We start from the raw sequence: 19,327 nt of genomic DNA, 5'->3' as shown, positions 1-19,327 counted from the left end.
AATGTCTGGGCACTGCTGGGAGGCCTCTGCACCCACCCCTCATATGTCTGGGCACTGCTGGGAGTGATAGGCACCCACCCCTCATATGTCTGGGCACTGCTGGGAGGCCTCTGCACCCACCCCTCATATGTCTGGGCACTGCTGGGAGTGATAGGCACCCACCCCTCATATGTCCGGGCACTGCTGAGAGGCCTCTGCACCAACCCCTCATATGTCTGGGCACTGCTGGGAGGGATAAGCACCCACCCCTCATATGTCTGGGCACTGCTGAGAGGCCTCTGCACCCACCCCTCATATGTCTGGGCACTGCTAGGAGTGATAGGCACCCACCCCTCATATGTCTGGGCACTGCTGGGAGACCTCTGCACCCACCCCTCATATGTCTGGGCACTGCTGGAAGTGATAGGCACCCACCCCTCATATGTCTGGGCACTGCTGGGAGACCTCTGCACCCACCCCTCATATGTCTGGGCACTGCTGGGAGGCCTCTGCACCAACCCCTCATATGTCTGGGCACTGCTGGGAGTGATAGGCACCCACCCCTCATATGTCTGGGCACTGCTGGGAGGCCTCTGCCTCCCACCCCTCATATGTCTGGGCACTGCTGGGAGTGATAGGTACCCACCCCTCATATGTCTGGGCACTGCTGGGAGGCCTCTGCACCCACCCCTCTTATGTCCGGGCACTACTGGGAGTCCTCTGCACCCACCCCTCATATGTCTGGGCACTGCTGGGAGGGATAGGCACCCACCCCTCATATGTCCGGGCACTGCTGGGAGGCCTCTGCACCAACCCCTCATATGTCTGGGCACTGCTGGGAGTGATAGGCACCCACCCCTCATATGTCTGGGCACTGCTGGGAGGCCTCTGCACCCACCCCTCATATGTCTGGGCACTGCTGGGAGTGATAGGCACCCACCCCTATGTCTCTGTCCACTGATGTGGATCGTAGCACGACACCCACCCACCCGCACACACGCTCTGATGGCCTGGGTACGGCCCGAACCCACGCCCTCAGAGCGTGACTACGGTCCGTACCACCATTGTAGTGGTGATGTAGGGGTACACGTGGTACGGACCGTAGCCACGTTCTGAGGGCGTGGGTACGGGCCGTACCACGCGCACCCCTACATCACCACTACAATGGTGGTATGGCCCGTACCCACGCCCTCAGAGCGTGGCTATGGTCCGTACCATGTGTACCCCAACATCACCACTACAATGGTGGTACGGACCGTAGCCACGCTCTGAGGGCGTGGGTACGGGCCGTACCACCATTGTAGTGGTGATGTAGGGGTGCGCGTGGTACGGCCCGTACCCACACCCTTAGAGCGTGGCTACGGTCCGTACCACCATTGTAGTGGTGATGTAGGAGTACACGTGGTACGGACCATAGCCACGCTCTGAGGGCGTGGGTACGGGCCGTACCACCATTGTAGTGGTGATGTAGGGGTGCGCGTGGTACAGCCCGTACACATGCTCTACAGGCCTAGGTATGTGCCGTAGCCCTACGGCACCCCACCATTGGGGGTATGGCCCATACCCAGGCCTACAGTACGTGGGTACGGGCCGTACAACCAATGTTGGGGTGCCATAGGGGTACGGCCCATACCCAGGCCTGTGGAGCGTGGATACGGGCCGTACCACCACTGTTGGGGTGCCGTGGGGGTAAGGCCCGTACCCAGGCCTACTGAACGTGGGTACGAGCCGTACCACCATTGTTGGGGTGACGTAGGGGTAGGCGTGGTACGACCCATACCCATGCTCTTAAGGCGTGGGTACGGTGCATACCACAATTGTTGTGGTGACGGGACGCGTCCACCTCCACTTCCGTTGTGGTGGGACGCAGGCCTTGGTGAACACGCCCCCCCTGAAGTGACCAGACCCTGGAGGTACGGTATGTACAGGGCATGTATACATTTTGCCTTGGGTGGGGGTTATGTTTCCTGCCCCTGCCCCCTACCTTTGCCCCTGGGTGTTGTTCTGACCTTCTGCGGCGTCTGCGTCGGTTCCTGTGCACCTGGTCGTAGGCTATGAGGGCCGGGATGACACGTAGGATGGGGTCCATGGGTGTCTGTCGCATATAGGTGCTCCTTCCTCGCGTCCTCCTCAATTTCCCGGCAGTTTTTGGCTGCCGTAAAATATTATCCGTGCGGAGTGACGTAGGCACGAATCGTACTTGCTGGTTCGTAAAACGCTGCCTGACTCCGTCCGGACGTCACGTACGCAGTGTCCCGGATCGGAATTGTGGGTATATTTTGGCCGGTCGGTGTTTTTTACGATTCATACAGAAATGGTATTTCTGTACGAATCGTACTAGCGGGTTTGTAAGGTGGATTTCCCGGGTACGAGTCGGACGGAGAATACACTCCGTCCGACGGTTCGTACCCGGGTTTTACAGGGTCGGAATCGGCACCCAAGTGTGCTTGACTTTTCAACATATCAGCTTATCATATATAATGTTCCTTTCAATCAGTTTTTGTTAACCAATAAGAATCATGCGTTTAAAAAACAGAAATATACACCCTACCTTTCAGTGTAGAAAGTTGTCATACAGCCAATGATTTCTTGTCTTTTTTAAAAAAAAAATTCCTTGGATCTGCGCACCCAACGCGAGAGGATCCGTGCACCAAACGCGATAGGATGCGCGCACCCTTCACGCATTTCGCAGTTTTTTTTTGTTTTTTTTTTTTAAAAGGGGGCCCCAGGGTGTCCTTCTGCACCTCTAGAGGGTCAGAGTATTTCTGCCCCCTTTATATGTTTTACACACTTATTCCCCTTGCTTCTTCAGCCTCGCTTCTACCGAGGCAGAAAATGGCCGCCAACAGTTCCTGGTTTCGAATGTAGACAGACTCTCGACAGCCAATTAGCATTCAGCGTGCGATCGGGAGGGTGCGCGCTCGGTTCGGGGAGGGTGCACTTACAGTGCGGGTAGGGTGCGCGGATCCTCCCCGGCCATAGATATATATGTACTTTTAACCCAAATTTTCTCAGGAACTACTGAACAGATTCACACCATTTATGCAAAAGGCACGAGTCTGAACTGAGGACTACCTCTTTGCCAAATTTGGTGTCATTCTGTTCAGCGGTTCGGGCTGTAGCTGCGACAACAGATCCTATGGGAAATTGCAAGGGGAAAACGCATTTTGGGACCCCTTTTTTCTCGGCTCCCGCTTGACGAATCACCACAAAACTTTCAGGGTAGGAGCGGTACGGAGCTGGCCAACAGTTTGGAAACTTTCGCGAAGATTCGCCAACCGTCGCCAAAGTTATTCCCAATAGATAATAGAATGTTGCGGATTTCCTATGGAAAATAGGTCCTAACTATAACTATCTACTGGCGACCGCCAGTAGATAATATATATATATATATATATATATATATATATATATATATATATATATATATATATATATATATATATATTCAGTGAAAAAACCATAGGTTTCACACACGTTATAGTTAGGAATTAGCATTTAAAAAACCTTAGAAATTCAGTGAAAAAAACCATAGGTTTCACACATGTTATAGTTAACTGGACATTTTACTCGTAAAAAACCATTGAAATTGCCCCGTTATAGTTAGTTCAGCTAACTATAACTCGCGCGCCCGCAATGCACTGCTGATGACGTCACATATTACATCACTCATGACATGGTCAGTGACATCACTCATGACATCACTGATGACATCTCAAATGACATCACTGATGACATCATCCAGTGAATGTGTGTTTTTCTGAAAATTAAATATGTTTTATATATGTATATCTCAAGGTCGATGGAAGAATAAATGGGTATATAAGTGTCTAAATGGATGAATTGTTTTTGAAAAATTGATTGTATTACTGACTGATTAAGTGTATCTTAGTGAATACATGGCTTAGTGAGTAATGTTTAAATATGTAAATATCTGTATCAGTCTCTCACTTTGTGTATAAGTGGCTGCATGGGTTGGTGTGTAGCTACATGAGTGTCTAAATAGGTTATTAGTTGGTTTTTTGAGTATCAGTATGAGTGTGAGTGTCTGGTTCGGTGAGGGGTATTACGTAGTGCATGGGTGCATGAATGAGTGACTCATTGTTTGTATGTGTTGAAGACAGCATGTGTGCAGGACTGTATGGGTGGATGAGTGTATGTATGGGTGTGTTAGTGAGTGAATGACTGTCTCAATAGTGTCTTTATGTGTAACGACATATGTTTTAAACTAGTATATGTGACTATTGGTGTATATATGTGAGTATATGTGAGAGTGAGAGATTGAAAGAGTTCCTGTATGAATAAGTATGTGTTTCTATAAGTGATTGTTTAAAAGACTAAGTATATGTAAGTTTCCGTAGAAGTAAGTGTGGTGGTGTGTGTATAACTGTATATGCAAGTAAATGTATGTTTGATTCTTTATTAGCATGACTAACTATGTGTGTGAGTACCTCTATGGATGAGTGGCATTGTGTAACAGGATGTATACGTGTATGAGTACATATGATGAGTGAGTACATGTATGAGTGACTGTATAGGACTGTTGGTGAATGAGTGGATGTGTATTTGGATCTTAGAATTACTGTATAGGTTGTTGTAACTGGTATTGGTATGTCCATTGTTTTTAAAATTTTAATTTCTATTTTTGATTGTGTGTATCAAAGGTTATATTAGGGGAAGAGGAGGTCTGCCACTCTATCACAAGGATGATGTCATCAGTGATGTCATCAGTGATGTCATTTGAGATGTCATCAGTGATGTCATGAGTGATGACACTGACCATGTCATGAGTGATGTAATATGTGACGTCATCAGCAGTGCATTGCGGGCGCGCGAGTTATAGTTAGCTGAACTAACTATAACGGGGCAATTTCAATGGTTTTTTACGAGTAAAATGTCCAGTTAACTATAACATGTGTGAAACCTATGGTTTTTTTCACTGAATTTCTAAGGTTTTTTAAATGCTAATTCCTAACTATAACGTGTGTGAAACCTATGGTTTTTTCACTGAATTTCTAAGGTTTTTTAAATGCTAAGTCCTAACTATAACGTGTGTGAAACCCATGGTTTTTTCAGTGAATTTGCAAGGTTTTTTAAATGCTAATTTTGTTTTTTTTCTTCTATTTTTTTAAACATATTTTTATTTTAATTTTCTATCCTTTTTTAAAGACTATGGTTAAATTTTTAAAATTCTATAATATGTTTTTTTTAATATATTTTATAAAATAAACATGTAAAATTTATTAGCAATACATTTTTTCCTTTTTTTTAAATTTTTTTTTTAGTACGCGTACCGTAAGCTTACGGTAAGCGTACGGTTTACGCAACGTCCGCAATTTATCTACGCTGTTTGCGTAGAGTTACGCAATTTGCGTAGCCGCGTGTCCTCCGCGTGGGACGCGTACGCGTGTACGCTACACGCGCACGTTACGCGGAAGTGTTGGGTAGTGACTGTTATGCGCATGCGCGCAAGCGCGTGTCTTTTTTACGCGCATGCGCACTTTTGCCGTAAGCGTACCGTAAGCGTACCGTAAGCGTACGGTAGGTCATGTGATCATGAAACACAACTTTTGATTGGTTGAAACTACTTTCAGTTCTAGAACTCTCCTACACCACACCCATTCCCCTAATTTCTGCTTGTGATCCCTTGGGAGAAGGAGCTGGTTTGTCTTTGGGATACGATGGCAGAACAGCAGAGCTCTTCTGAGAGTGAGGCTAGCACTAGCAGCACTGTCTTGAGGCAGAGATCGAGGAAACAAAAGCCCTCTTATGTATGGGATTATTTTACTTTTCCTGAAGGCCAGCAAAAGGTGAATGCACCCTTAGTAACTTGCAGGCTGTGTCAGCGTGTACTTTCTAGAGGTAATCCTGACAGGAAGTATTCCTTTGGGAATCACACCATGAAGAGACACCTCCAGGATGTACACAGAAGGACACATGGTCATCTTTTTGGAGGTAACTCTTCAGAAAGACAAGCAAGTACATCCACTGCAGCTCAGCCTGGACCATCATCTGCAGGGCTGACTCCTTCTTCTGCAGGTCAGGTGAGCCCTTCATCTGTGGGGGGAGCATCTCCTTCTGCTGGCCCTCTGGAAATTAACCCTCGTTTTCTGAGGGTTGATATTCGATGTGCCTCTTGTCATGATCTAATTTGTCATAGGGAGACCAGTGTTTCCCTAGTGAACAACAAAATAGATCAGCACACTTGTCACAGAGACTAATTTTTCCATGCTTTCTTTCCTCTGTCCCTGCATGAACACAACGGTTCTTTTAAGAGCCAACCTTATCTTTCATCTTTTTTTTACATATGTTTTTAAAAACTTTTTTTTTTTTTTTTTACTGTACGCGTACGGTGCGCGTACTTTTTTTTTATTTTTAAAAAAAAACACTAAAAATCAATTATCACATTACAAGGTCCTTGAGAGACTACAATTATTATTATTGACTTACCATACTCATTCAAAAAAATATTTATTCATTTGTTTTTTTAAAAAATAGTTTTAAAAATGGTTCTAGTTTTCGAAAATTTTCTATATCAATCTGAAAAAAAAGAAAAAAGTATTAATATTTTTAAAACAATTTATAATACAGTACACATATTTACATTTTTTTCCAAAAAATATTTTTGCCTTATTTTTGCTGTTTTCAGAATATATTGCATTTCACTATAAATTGTGAAAGCAATTGCATTCATCATTTTACAGCGGGCAAAAAAAAATAACAATCACAAAGATTGTAATAAAAAAGCCCAGAATCTCTTTTTACTTAAACTTAACATTATAGAAATGCATAATATTCTAAAAAAATATCATCTAATACCAATAGTTATTTCTTTAAAATACCGTCTGATATGTTTGTTTCAGAAGTATAATCACAATATTATATCTCAAATAACTCCAAAATACATCTGATTCCATTTCCTTTAGGCCAAATAGTAATTTTAAAATTTTTTGGGGAATAAATTTCCAACAGTAATCAAATAAAATTCTAAAGTTTAATTTGTCCAGATCTCACCGATTCTCTGTTACATTTTGGTTCACGAAAATTTTTGGAATAATTTATTAAGTCCACAATAGAATTGGTTACTTTTCCGCATGGCCAAATAGTAATTTTTTAAATCATTTTTGAAAAAAATTCCAATGGCAGTCCAATAACATTCCAAAATTTAAATTGTGCAGATGTTACCGATTATCTCTAAATTATTGGTTTTTCAAAGTTTCATTAAAAATTAAAAAAGTCCACATTACAATTGGTTATCTTTCCATTAGGCCAAATGATAATTTAAAAAATCTTTTTTCTACAAAATTGCAATGGTAATCCAGTAAAATGGTAAAATTATTTTGTCCAGATCTTGCCAAATCTGTCTAAAATTTAGGTTTCAGGAAGATTAGATAGGAATTTGCTAAATCAAAAGGCAAACGTTGTTTGAAAATCAATTGGGAATCATTACACAGTGTCCAACCTTTTTCACATTTAAGATAAACTGTGTAATGTCCAGAAGTAACAGTAGGTCCATCATGGAAAATTATTGCAACAGTTACAAAAGTTTTTCCTGAAATTGATAATTGCTGTCCTGTAAACTTCTTTATTAAAGTATCCAATTTTGAACCATCAGCTCTACATCGTTGCATCATTAAAATTACATACTGTCCGTATTCCTTTAAAATTAATGTTGAAAACATGTCAGATTTACACTCACCACATTTCATGCTATGATTAGCATCTTTAACTAATTTTGCAAAAGTAACTGTTTTACTTTCTGGCAATGTCACATTAGTCCCAAAACGAAATTTCTTTGCCAATTTAAAAGCACACTTACTGCTCTTTTATTTTGGGCAAGTGAAAATCACTTTTACAGACTGTCACATTATGAAACCACTTTTTTGATTTTCTTAAATGCACATGTCCAAACTTCTTTTTCAGACCACCTCCATGTGTAACCTGGGTGGCTGCCTACACTCCAGCAAGGGCAACCAGCCTTAGTGATGCTGAATGTATTTGCATTACAGACTGAAACCTGAAAACCCCACTCGCTTGTAAATACTGTGCATGATTATACATGGCAAACACATGGGTGTGTGCTAAGAGTCTGCTTCTTCCCCAAAAAATCGCTCCCCCTTTCCATCTAATGCAACTGTGAAATCACCAGAGCAATACGCAATAAATCTCTGCCTATAATTCCTCTTTGCACACAGAGTCATGTTTTCACATTAGTCCCAAAACGAAATTTCTTTGCCAATTTAAAAGCACACTTACTGCTCTTTTTTTTGGCAAGTGAAAATCACTTTTACAGACTGACACATTATGAAACCACTTTTTTCGATTTTCTTAAATGCACATGTCCAAACTTCTTTTTCAGACCACCACCATGTGTAACCTGGGTGGCTGCCTACACTCCAGCAAGGGCAACCAGCCTTAGTGATGCTGAATGTATTTGCATTACAGACTGAAACCTGAAAACCCCACTCACTTGTAAATACTGTGCATGATTATACATGGCAAGCAGATGGGTGTGTGCTAAGAGTCTGCTTCTTCCCCCAAAAAATCGCTCCCCCTTTCCATCTAATGCAACTGTGAAATCACCAGAGCAAAACGCAATAAATCTCTGCCTATAATTCCTCTCTGCACACAGAGTCATGTTTTCACATTAGTCCCAAAACGAAATTTCTTTGCCAATTTGAAAGCACACTTACTGCTCTTTTTTTTTTGGGCAAGTGAAAATCACTTTTACAGACTGACACATTATGAAACCACTTTTTTCGATTTTCTTAAATGCACATGTCCAAACTTCTTTTTCAGACCACCTCCATGTGTAACCTGGGTGGCTGCCTACACTCCAGCAAGGGCAACCAGCCTTAGTGATGCTGAATGTATTTGCATTACAGACTGAAACCTGAAAACCCCACTCGCTTGTAAATACTGTGCATGATTATACATGGCAAGCACATGGGTGTGTGCTAAGAGTCTGCTTCTTCCCCCAAAAAATCGCTCCCCCTTTCCATCTAATGCAACTGTGAAATCACCAGAGCAATACGCAATAAATCTCTGCCTATAATTCCTCTCTGCACACAGAGTCATGTTTTCACATTAGTCCCAAAACGAAATTTCTTTGCCAATTTGAAAGCACACTTACTGCTCTTTTTTTTGGGGGCAAGTGAAAATCACTTTTACAGACTGTCACATTATGAAACCACTTTTTTCGATTTTCTTAAATGCACATGTCCAAACTTCTTTTTCAGACCACCTCCATGTGTAACCTGGGTGGCTGCCTACACTCCAGCAAGGGCAACCAGCCTTAGTGATGCTGAATGTATTTGCATTACAGACTGAAACCTGAAAACCCCACTCGCTTGTAAATACTGTGCATGATTATACATGGCAAACACATGGGTGTGTGCTAAGAGTCTGCTTCTTCCCCCAAAAAATCGCTCCCCCTTTCCATCTAATGCAACTGTGAAATCACCAGAGCAATACGCAATAAATCTCTGCCTATAATTCCTCTCTGCACACAGAGTCATGTTTTCACATTAGTCCCAAAACGAAATTTCTTTGCCAATTTGAAAGCACACTTACTGCTCTTTTTTTTTTGGGCAAGTGAAAATCACTTTTACAGACTGACACATTATGAAACCACTTTTTTCGATTTTCTTAAATGCACATGTCCAAACTTCTTTTTCAGACCACCTCCATGTGTAACCTGGGTGGCTGCCTACACTCCAGCAAGGGCAACCAGCCTTAGTGATGCTGAATGTATTTGCATTACTGAGTCCAACCTCAAACCCTTAAACTATTCTTTTTTTTTCCAGTACACCTTAATTTATTGTGAAAACATACTCCATATTATTTTACATGTTCCTCACATTTAAATTTCTCCCAAAACAGAAAATGATAAACGCAACTACAACAAAAAGAATTTCCATTTCTATTATTCATTTCTTAAGTTACCACATACATCCCCTCTCAAACTCTAAACTCACCTTTAAAATTAGTTAGTTGTGAAAGAAATGTGACACTCAAACAGCAGATTATCAGAGCCAGGATCTCTGTTGTGTTCACCTCTCTCCTCTCAGCAGAACCAGATAATGGCAAACTTTCCCTCTATTTTTCCACACATATACATGTAAGTTTCAAATCTCAGTGCTTCCCCCTTTTTTTCAAATGTAATCACACATTTCTATTGGTTGAAAACCAACCCTTTTCCAAAAGTACCCTGCCCCCAACTTGACTTCTGCCTAGTACCCTTCCCCCAACTTGACTTCTGCCTGCTACCATAGCAACAGCTCATGGAACACTGCTGTGTGGAGTTAGGTCAGAAGTTCGCCACACAATGTTTCAATTCCACAGAGCAAGAGTGCTTGACTTTTCAAACCTAACAGCAAATCCGTAGTACTGTTCTTTGGTAACACATTTTTTTGTACCAATACAAAACATGCTTCTATTAGTTTACACATACAGCCTAGTTTTTATTCTAGAATGGTATGAAACAGCCAATCAGTTCTTTTTGTTTTGTAAAAAATATGTATGCCTCCATTTCCAAACTGTCTTTCTTTTCATATTGCCATTCTACTGAAAGACACCTCCTGAGTGCATCCAGTTCTCCTTTGAAGATGTTCACAGTGTGGATTGTAGGGCACAGCTATGTCTTCTGGAGTGAAAAGTTTGCAGAGAAAACAGATATGGTGAGAGACCTTGCTTTGCCAAATGTAGACATTAAATGGATTGGTCAGAGAGGGTTAAAGTGGCACCAATTGATGCCATTGGTGAAATCCTTCATGCAAATCCAACACCCTGACCTCATAATAGTGCACTGTGGTGGCAATGACCTAGGCACTTTGACTGGGGTAGGTCTGGAAATGCTTATGAAGGACACCTTTGCACAACTGTTTTCACTTTTCCCTAAAACTGCCTTTGTGTTTTCCAACATATGCCAAAGGCAAAAATGGAACTGGTCCAATCATTTCTGTCCGCAGATTGACAAAGCAAGAAAGCACGTCAACAAATCTGTTTCTGCTTTCCTCCGTGACTATGGTATGGGTGCCATTTACCACAACAACTTGCGTTTTGACATGCAAGACATTTATAGAGGAGATGGTGTGCACTTCAATGATAAAGGGAACAGAGTCTTCCTCTTGAACCTTAGACTCTGCATCGGTACTTACTTGTAGGTACCACTAAAAAATCATTTCATAAACACAACGGCTCTTTTTAGAGCCCCCTAATATCTAAACACTTAAATCTGAATTTCATTTATTTTTTTATTTTTTTTCTACCGTACGCTTACCGTAAGCTTACCGTACGCGTACCCCGTGATTTTTTTAAAAAATCAATAAATGTTTTCTTTGTACTTTACAGTCCTTCTTTGACCCCCTCACCAATGTAAGGGGGTCTGTAACTCTCCTCATTGCCCCCTTTTCTTGTTTTCACTCTTTTTTTTCTGAGTGAAACACACAAAATGGCGGCCGCCGCTTCCTGGTTTCGGCCGATTCGAATGTTTACTAAGATCTAACAGCCAATCAGAATCGCGCTCGCGCACGCCACCGTATGCTTACGGTAAGCGTACGGTAAGCGTACCGTAAGCGGGCTCAGATATATATATTGATTTAAAGGCTATTTTCTCAGAATCTACTGAACAGATTTACACCAAACCTACAAAAGGCACTTCCTTGACATAGGGACTACCTCTCTGCCAAATTTCTAGTAATTCTGTTCAGCCGTTCGGGCTGTAGCTCGTTCTAAAGGTCCTATGGAAAAATGCATGGGAAAAACGCGTTTTGGGACCCCCCTTTTATCTCAGCCCCCGCTTGACGTATCCCCCCGAGACTTTCAGGGTAGGAGCGGAGCGTAGCGCCCCACCTATTTTGAGAAATTCGCGAGGATTCATCGACCGGCGCCAAAGTTATTCAAAATAGAATGTTGCGGATTTCCTATGGAAAAGGGGTCCTAACTATAACTACCTACTGGCGACCGCCAGTAGGTAATATATATATATATATATAAAAAATAATGTTCTATCCAAAAGGAGAAATGATTTGACACAGAGTCTGTATGTAGCTCGTGCCTCCGCTACCAGAGGGCGATGTTAAAGATATTTCAGAAGTGCTGCATGGGGCTCGAGGCATGGCCAGAGACAGGTCTCGGGGTGAGACATAGTGGAGCCCGTGGAAAAGAACGGAATTACTGATCACCAGTCTGGAAAGGTTGGGTTAAAGGCATGCACACGTTACAGGCAGGCATTTACAGGCATACAAACCGTGTATGCACGCAACGCAGGCAGCCAGTGCCTCAGGCATAAAAGGCAGATATTCCACGTAGGTAGGCAGGCTGGCAAAGGAAGCAGAACACTATAAAACAGCTGGGCTGTCAGAAACGAGAGGCGTGTTGCAGGCATTTGCCGCAGACGCTGCAGGCAGCTACCTTGGCAGACATTGAATGGGGATAATAACTGCTTCTACACACTGAAGGAAGAAAGCAATTGCTGGTAAGCTTTGTGGACTGGAGTTGTCAGAATGTCTGTTGGTGGCTTTTACCTGCAGTCAGATATTGTGGAAGACGAGTGTTGGAGGCAGGCAAGCCTCGTAGGCATCATCTGTTAGTAGGCATTGCCTGCAGGCAAATAAGAATTGTAGACAGGTAATCAGACAGGAAGAACATGTATCACAACAATGCGGGCTGCAGAGCTGGCTTCAACTTCCACCCAATCACCACCCTGGAATTGATAATACCAGATATTAAAACTACACCTTGATGAAATGATCGCATTACCTATAAGGTCCCAAAGGCAAGACTTATTGGCTATGCCAATGCTTTTTGTTTTTTATTGCAAGCATTGTCAGAAGAAGAAAAAAATAAAAGTTAAATGTGGCTGCCACATGCTTGCATTAAAATGTTTAAATTTAAATAACATTCACCTATGTGGCAATTATACTTGTGAAGTTTCTTTAAATACAAGGTCTGTTTACGTTATGCCATGTTTGTTATTGTTGTTATGTGACAGGAATAAATTCACACATAACCAGTCATTCAAATCGCAGGTAGCTACAATGTTATTTCAACACTTTATAACTTTAAAAAAGAGATTCACTATAAATCAATGTCTAACTGGGAACCAAAAGTCCAGGCAACATAAATAGCAGACATTTACAGTTGATACATATTTTAAATAAAGATAAAAGTGCACTTTAAGCCAGCTTTGCAGCTGAAGAGAAAGGAACTGTTTTTAGGCAAAGTGATGCAGTCACTCAAAGTGAAGGGAAAGTGGGTTGACCCACTGCACTACGTAGAATGCTATGGTGGTTGGAAGCAAAATGTGATTGACAACTTAACAAACCCATGGACGAAGCCCTCTGATCAATACCCACTCTATGTAGGTTTCCTGTGTGTGATTTTATTCAAAAACATTAGTATGGCAAAATAGCTAATGTTGTACATGGCCATCTGACATCGAAACATTTTCAATAGCGCAAGATAACTGGAAAAACTCACAGTGAATCAATAATTAAAAATTCCAAGTTTATAATGCATAGATCAATATAGCAGAATGTTCACTGCATCATCTTATGCACAGTCTTCACCCCCTCCCTTTGATGTATCCATCCTTTCCTACTGTTTATTTATTTTGTTTACCACTGTCTACCTCTGTCTGCAAAAATTTAATAAAATACTTTGAACAAAAAATTCCAAGTTTATCAGATTTTGCAACTGAAAAACGTACACATGTGGCTTTTGTGAACGTAATTTGTTTATGGCAATAGCATGCGGTTTTAGCGCGTGGGCAAAAAATACATGCAGAGACCACCAGTAAAAATGCAAAGGTGGTAAATCCATCAAATTACACGTAGGAGGGACAAATAGGAGAAATTAGCTCTACAAAAATATTCAGCCCAAAAGCAGGTTGTAAATGAGTAATCGTTCCATAATTTCAAAACAAAGGGCCTTATTTATGAAAACTGTTTCATTGCTGCGTGTAAACAGCAAAGCAACAGTTTTCACTCTGCCCTTCTTGCTACATGATGGATGCGTCATATTTACTGTATGACACACCATGTCGCAAAGAATGACAGATACATCTGTATTACTGAAATATCTGTCGGCACAAAAGTGACGCATTGCTGGGGTGTTTCTGAAAACAGACGCAACTCCAGCAATGTGTCCTTTCACATGGGACAAGCCCCATGTGAAAAGGCCTGAGTCAGTCTTACACCTGCTGTGAGGCAGGCGTAAGATATTGACACAGTAGCGTCCTAGAAGTGGCGCCGTGAAATCATATAGATTTTACTGTGCCACTTCTGCAAGGCTTTTTGCGGGGGAACGCCCACCCTGCATACATTATACCTGACACAGGTATAATGTAGCGCAGGGCTTTACAAAGTGACGCATCTGCTCAAATGTGTGAGTTTGTAAATAGGGCGCAATATGGCACAGTTTTTACACTGCCAGTGCGTCCCAAAAAGTGACAAAACAGCAGCGTAAAAGTGTCGTAAGGCCTCATAAAAAAGGCCCAAAATATCTAAAGACATGGACACGGTACAAGACCATGGAAACGGTACAAGTATATTAAAAGAAGTAACGATAAATGGAAGTCCTAAAATAAGTGCAACTACTTGAAAATATCATCAATTCCATCAGCAGTACAATGAAACTGAAGAGAAAAACCTGATGGTGCACAAATCCCAGACACAAGGGCTTCAACAATTTTCCATCATTGCCCACAAAAGCAATCCTCTTGAAAACTCTCACGTAACAAGTAGCAGGCAGCTGGATATTTCCTGTCTCTCCTCTAGATTACTGACCTTCTACCACATGCTGGGCAACTGTAGAAGAGAGGAGGGGCACCCTTTGCCACAAGACAATACCAGTTCATAGATTGGGAATTACCAGAAAACAATAAATACACGTCACACTGCCAGAGTCCCAGTGCTAGGGGTGGGTTGTAAACTCCGCTCCACCGGCGGAGTTTGTGAAGTTTTGCCAGCGAAGTTTGGGAATGCCCACAAATAAAAAGTTTTGTGAGTGTTTTTAAAATTTCAAGGCAAACCATACGATGAAACAACCAATTTCCACATAGTGAGTTGTGTTTAATACTGAAGCTGTCTCAACTCTTTTAGTGGAGAAATATGCATTACTAAATGCATTACTGCTATGAATCCCTGTATAAATTCATAGTATCCATAAATATGTTATTTTCAGCCATAAACACCGGTTTACAGCTGAAAATACTGTTCTGAATAGACCCCATTGTTTATGACAACAGATCCACAGCTGGGTTTGCCATTTGTAACACACTGCTGCAGGGCCACCATCTGCATGGCATCAGATGCCCATATTTGAGCCAGAGCTTTCAACACTGTTCTTTCCAAGCCAAGGTTGTCATGTACCTGGCAATAGGGTGGTGACCAGTAAGTATATGGGCAATATGCAACAGGAAACATCTATGATAGGTCAACCACCCTGTGGCCAACCAGCTGAACTCCACATGACGCACTATAGAAGATTGTTTTTTGGCCCACCTGATAAAAGCAGCTGCTTTGGCCAGGTGACTATGAGGAACATAAGATTCAGGAAGGAACGTGTTCAAGACCCAGAACATGGTGTTTTGACTGAGTTATTTGAATAATAACAAAAGTTAAATGACAAACAATCAGTTATAGCTTTGTGCAGGATACTGGCCGCTTGGAAGCAAGTGGGGCAGAGGCCATGATTAGAAGCAACAGTGGAAGCAATCCTAAATATTAAGTGTCTTATTTATGAGGCCCTGCGACAGTTTTGCGCTGCTGTTGCATCACTTTTTGTGACGCAACAGCGGCATAAAACATGCCCCCTTTTGTGCCCTATTTACAAAGTGACACATCTAAGCAGATGCCTCACTTTGTAAACCCCTGCGCTACATTATACCTACATCAGGTATAATGTATGCAGGGGGGGCATTTCCACGCAAGTAAGCCTCGTAGAAGTGATGCAGTGAAATCTATGAGACTTCACTACTTCACTTCTAGGACGCAAATGCATCAAAACCTTATGCGTGCCTCATGGCAGGCGTAAGGGTGACGCAGTGCTATATTCTTAGCCGTCCCCCCTGCATTGCTGGAGTTGCGTCATGCTTCCGGCACAACTCCAGCAATGCGTCATTTGTGCGCCGACAGATACATCAGTAAAACTGACGCATCTGTCATTCCTTGTGACATGATGCGTCATGCAGTATTTTATTTATTTATTTGCAGAGTTTTATATAGGGCTGGCTAGACCCAGAAGTATCAGAGTGCTTTACATGAGGATCAGCGAGTTACAGATAACAAAATTACATCAGTTACAGGAGCCAAAGGTAAACATAGGAGAAAGACAGTGAATACACAATAACAAGAGATATTAAAACATAGCATAGCTTTAGCCATGACATACGTCGGATGAGGAATGAAAGCTAGGGGGGAATGGTAAAAGGGTTAAGGAATGCAGATAGTGTCAGGCAGACCGGCAAGGGGGAAAGTACTTCAGGGGGACATAAGCAGACAAAGTGAGAGACAGACAAACTGGCTGGGGACCAACGATCCAAAACACGTGGGGCTGGCAAAGGGAAGTAGACACAGGATCACGGAGGGAGGAGGAGGAGGAGGGAAAGGAAACACAACGGGGAGACGAGGAAAAAACTCTGTGTCCAATGTCCGGCTGGGTAGGTGACGGTTGAGGGGGTGAACCAGAACCAAACTCCTCTATAGCTGCCTGAACAGCTCCACCAGGCATCGGCCATGTTGCTCGGTCTCCCCGGTAAGTACAACATTCATTGTATTTGCCTGGGGGCATCGTCATAGTTCCATCGGCAGCATCAGTCCCCGTGTGACTGGGAAACCCTGAGTGTAGTCCAAACATCAAGGCAGTGCTTGCTCCGTGGGCGCTTGTCCAGGTTGTTCCTCAGACCATGCTGCAGCACGTTCCTTGCCTCCCTCAATAGTTCCTGAACTCCAGTGCAGTCCGTTGGGTGACTAGCACTAGCACCCCAAGTCTATGTATCCCACAAGGGAAGAGGCCTGGGTCCGATCGGCCCCCTCCCGGCACAGTTCCTAGACACAAGGCCCCTCAAGTGTGTTAGAGAGGGCCCAAGATGTAAGGCATGTGGTGGGGGGGTGCCAGGGTGAGGGGAGATCGGTATGCGGAAGATGAGGGACTAAGGCGGCGTATTCAGCTCCAACCCGGCATGTGGGCGGTAGTCCAGTGAGGTTCTCATTAAGGGCAAGGGTGGGGCTAAGTCTGATGTGATTCTCAGGCCTTGTGGTGCACCTACACCTCTGAGGCCCCTCATTGGATATTCAATCTTGGTAGGTGTTCTGCTTGGGTTTTCGGATCAGATAGAACCCGCTCATCAGAGCCTCACTAACCCAGCCAGAACGTTACCCCCTCCCTAGAACCTGTTTACAATAGTGCAACCACATATATCTACCACCTAAGGACAGGGGATTCCTACTATACATACCAAGACCTCTTATAATCGGCGGCCTCGCGATCCCACACAGATCCAGACCTCTCTGCCCATACGACAGTATCACAAGTGGCGGCCTCGCGATTCCACACGAATCCAGACCTCTCTACCCAGACGGCAGTCTCAGCACAATCGGCGGCCTCGCGATCCCCTACGGATCCAGACCTCTCTGCCCATACGACAGTATCACAAGTGGCGGCCTCGCGATCCCACACGGATCCAGACCTCTCTACCCAGACGGCAGTCTCAGCACAATCGGCGGCCTCGCGATCCCATACGGATCCAGACCTCTCTGCCCATACGACAGTATCACAAGTGGCGGCCTCGCGATTCCACACGAATCCAGACCTCTCTACCCAGACGGCAGTCTCAGCACAATCGGCGGCCTCGCGATCCCATACGGATCCAGACCTCTCTGCCCATACGACAGTATCACAAGTGGCGGCCTCGCGATTCCACACGAATCCAGACCTCTCTGCCCATACGACAGTATCACAAGTGACGGCCTCGCGATTCCACACGAATCCAGACCTCTCTACCCAGACGGCAGTCTCAGCACAATCGGCGGCCTCGCGATCCCCTACGGATCCAGACCTCTCTGCCCATACGACAGTATCACAAGTGGCGGCCTCGCGATTCCACACGAATCCAGACCTCTCTACCCAGACGGCAGTCTCAGCACAATCGGCGGCCTCGCGATCCCTTATGGATCCAGACCTCTCTGCCCATACGACAGTATCACAAGTGGCGGCCTCGCGATCCCACACGGATCCAGACCTCTCTACCCAGACGGCAGTCTCAGCACAATCGGCGGCCTCGCGATCCCATACGGATCCAGACCTCTCTGCCCATACGACAGTATCACAAGTGGCGGCCTCGCGATTCCACACGAATCCAGACCTCTCTACCCAGACGGCAGTCTCAGCACAATCGGCGGCCTCGCGATCCCCTACGGATCCAGACCTCTCTGCCCATACGACAGTATCACAAGTGGCGGCCTCGCGATCCCACACGGATCCAGACCTCTCTACCCAGACGGCAGTCTCAGCACAATCGGCGGCCTCGCGATCCCATACGGATCCAGACCTCTCTGCCCATATGACAGTATCACAAGTGGCGGCCTCGCGATCCTATACGAATCCAGACCTCTCTACCTAGACGGCAGTCTCATGCGACAGTTCATCCTATGATCACCATATCATACAAAAAGGGAATCAGTCTCACTATTCATCAGATCACACAAGGATTGCCAGTTCGAGCATAGCCTGTTCTCAGGTTCGAGGGGCTCCTCTTTCCCCTATTCAGTTACCACTTACCTGATCAGGGTTAACATCTGTTCATGTAGCCGCAGCTGACTAGAAGAATAGGCTACCCTCTCATACAAGAACACACAGCACATGTTGGTTCACTACAAACTGGGTACTTTATTACTCATTACATACGCAATCACATAACATTACAATATAACACATAACCTGCAAAGGAAAGTGAAAGATTAAGTTGTACACTCTAATAAGAAAGGGTCGACATCACCTTAGTAGTATGTAGCCTGCACTCAGTGGTCATCTAGGTTCCCTTCTCGTCTGTGCCTCGGCTCGCCTGGAATCACCCTTCTCCGAGTCACTGGGACCTCTTCCTTATCGGCTACTCTCTCCTCTCTGGCTATTCTGCTAGGAGAGCATCTGTCTCTCGGTTCTTCTCCGCCTTCAAGATGGCGTCTGTCTTCCCTGGAATAAGTAGTAGCTTTACTGCTAACGGCTAGATGCCGCCTACGGACTGAACATGTAACTGCCTCAGACTTTCACTAATATAGAGGTGCGTTTTCTCATGGAAAATTCCGGCCTGTAACCTGCCGCCCACCAAATTCTTGTACCTCCCCGT

The sequence above is a fragment of the Triturus cristatus genome, chromosome 11 (genome assembly GCF_964204655.1).
Source record: "Triturus cristatus chromosome 11, aTriCri1.1, whole genome shotgun sequence".
Taxonomy (NCBI): domain Eukaryota; kingdom Metazoa; phylum Chordata; class Amphibia; order Caudata; family Salamandridae; genus Triturus; species Triturus cristatus.
This window is presented reverse-complemented; position numbering follows the sequence as displayed.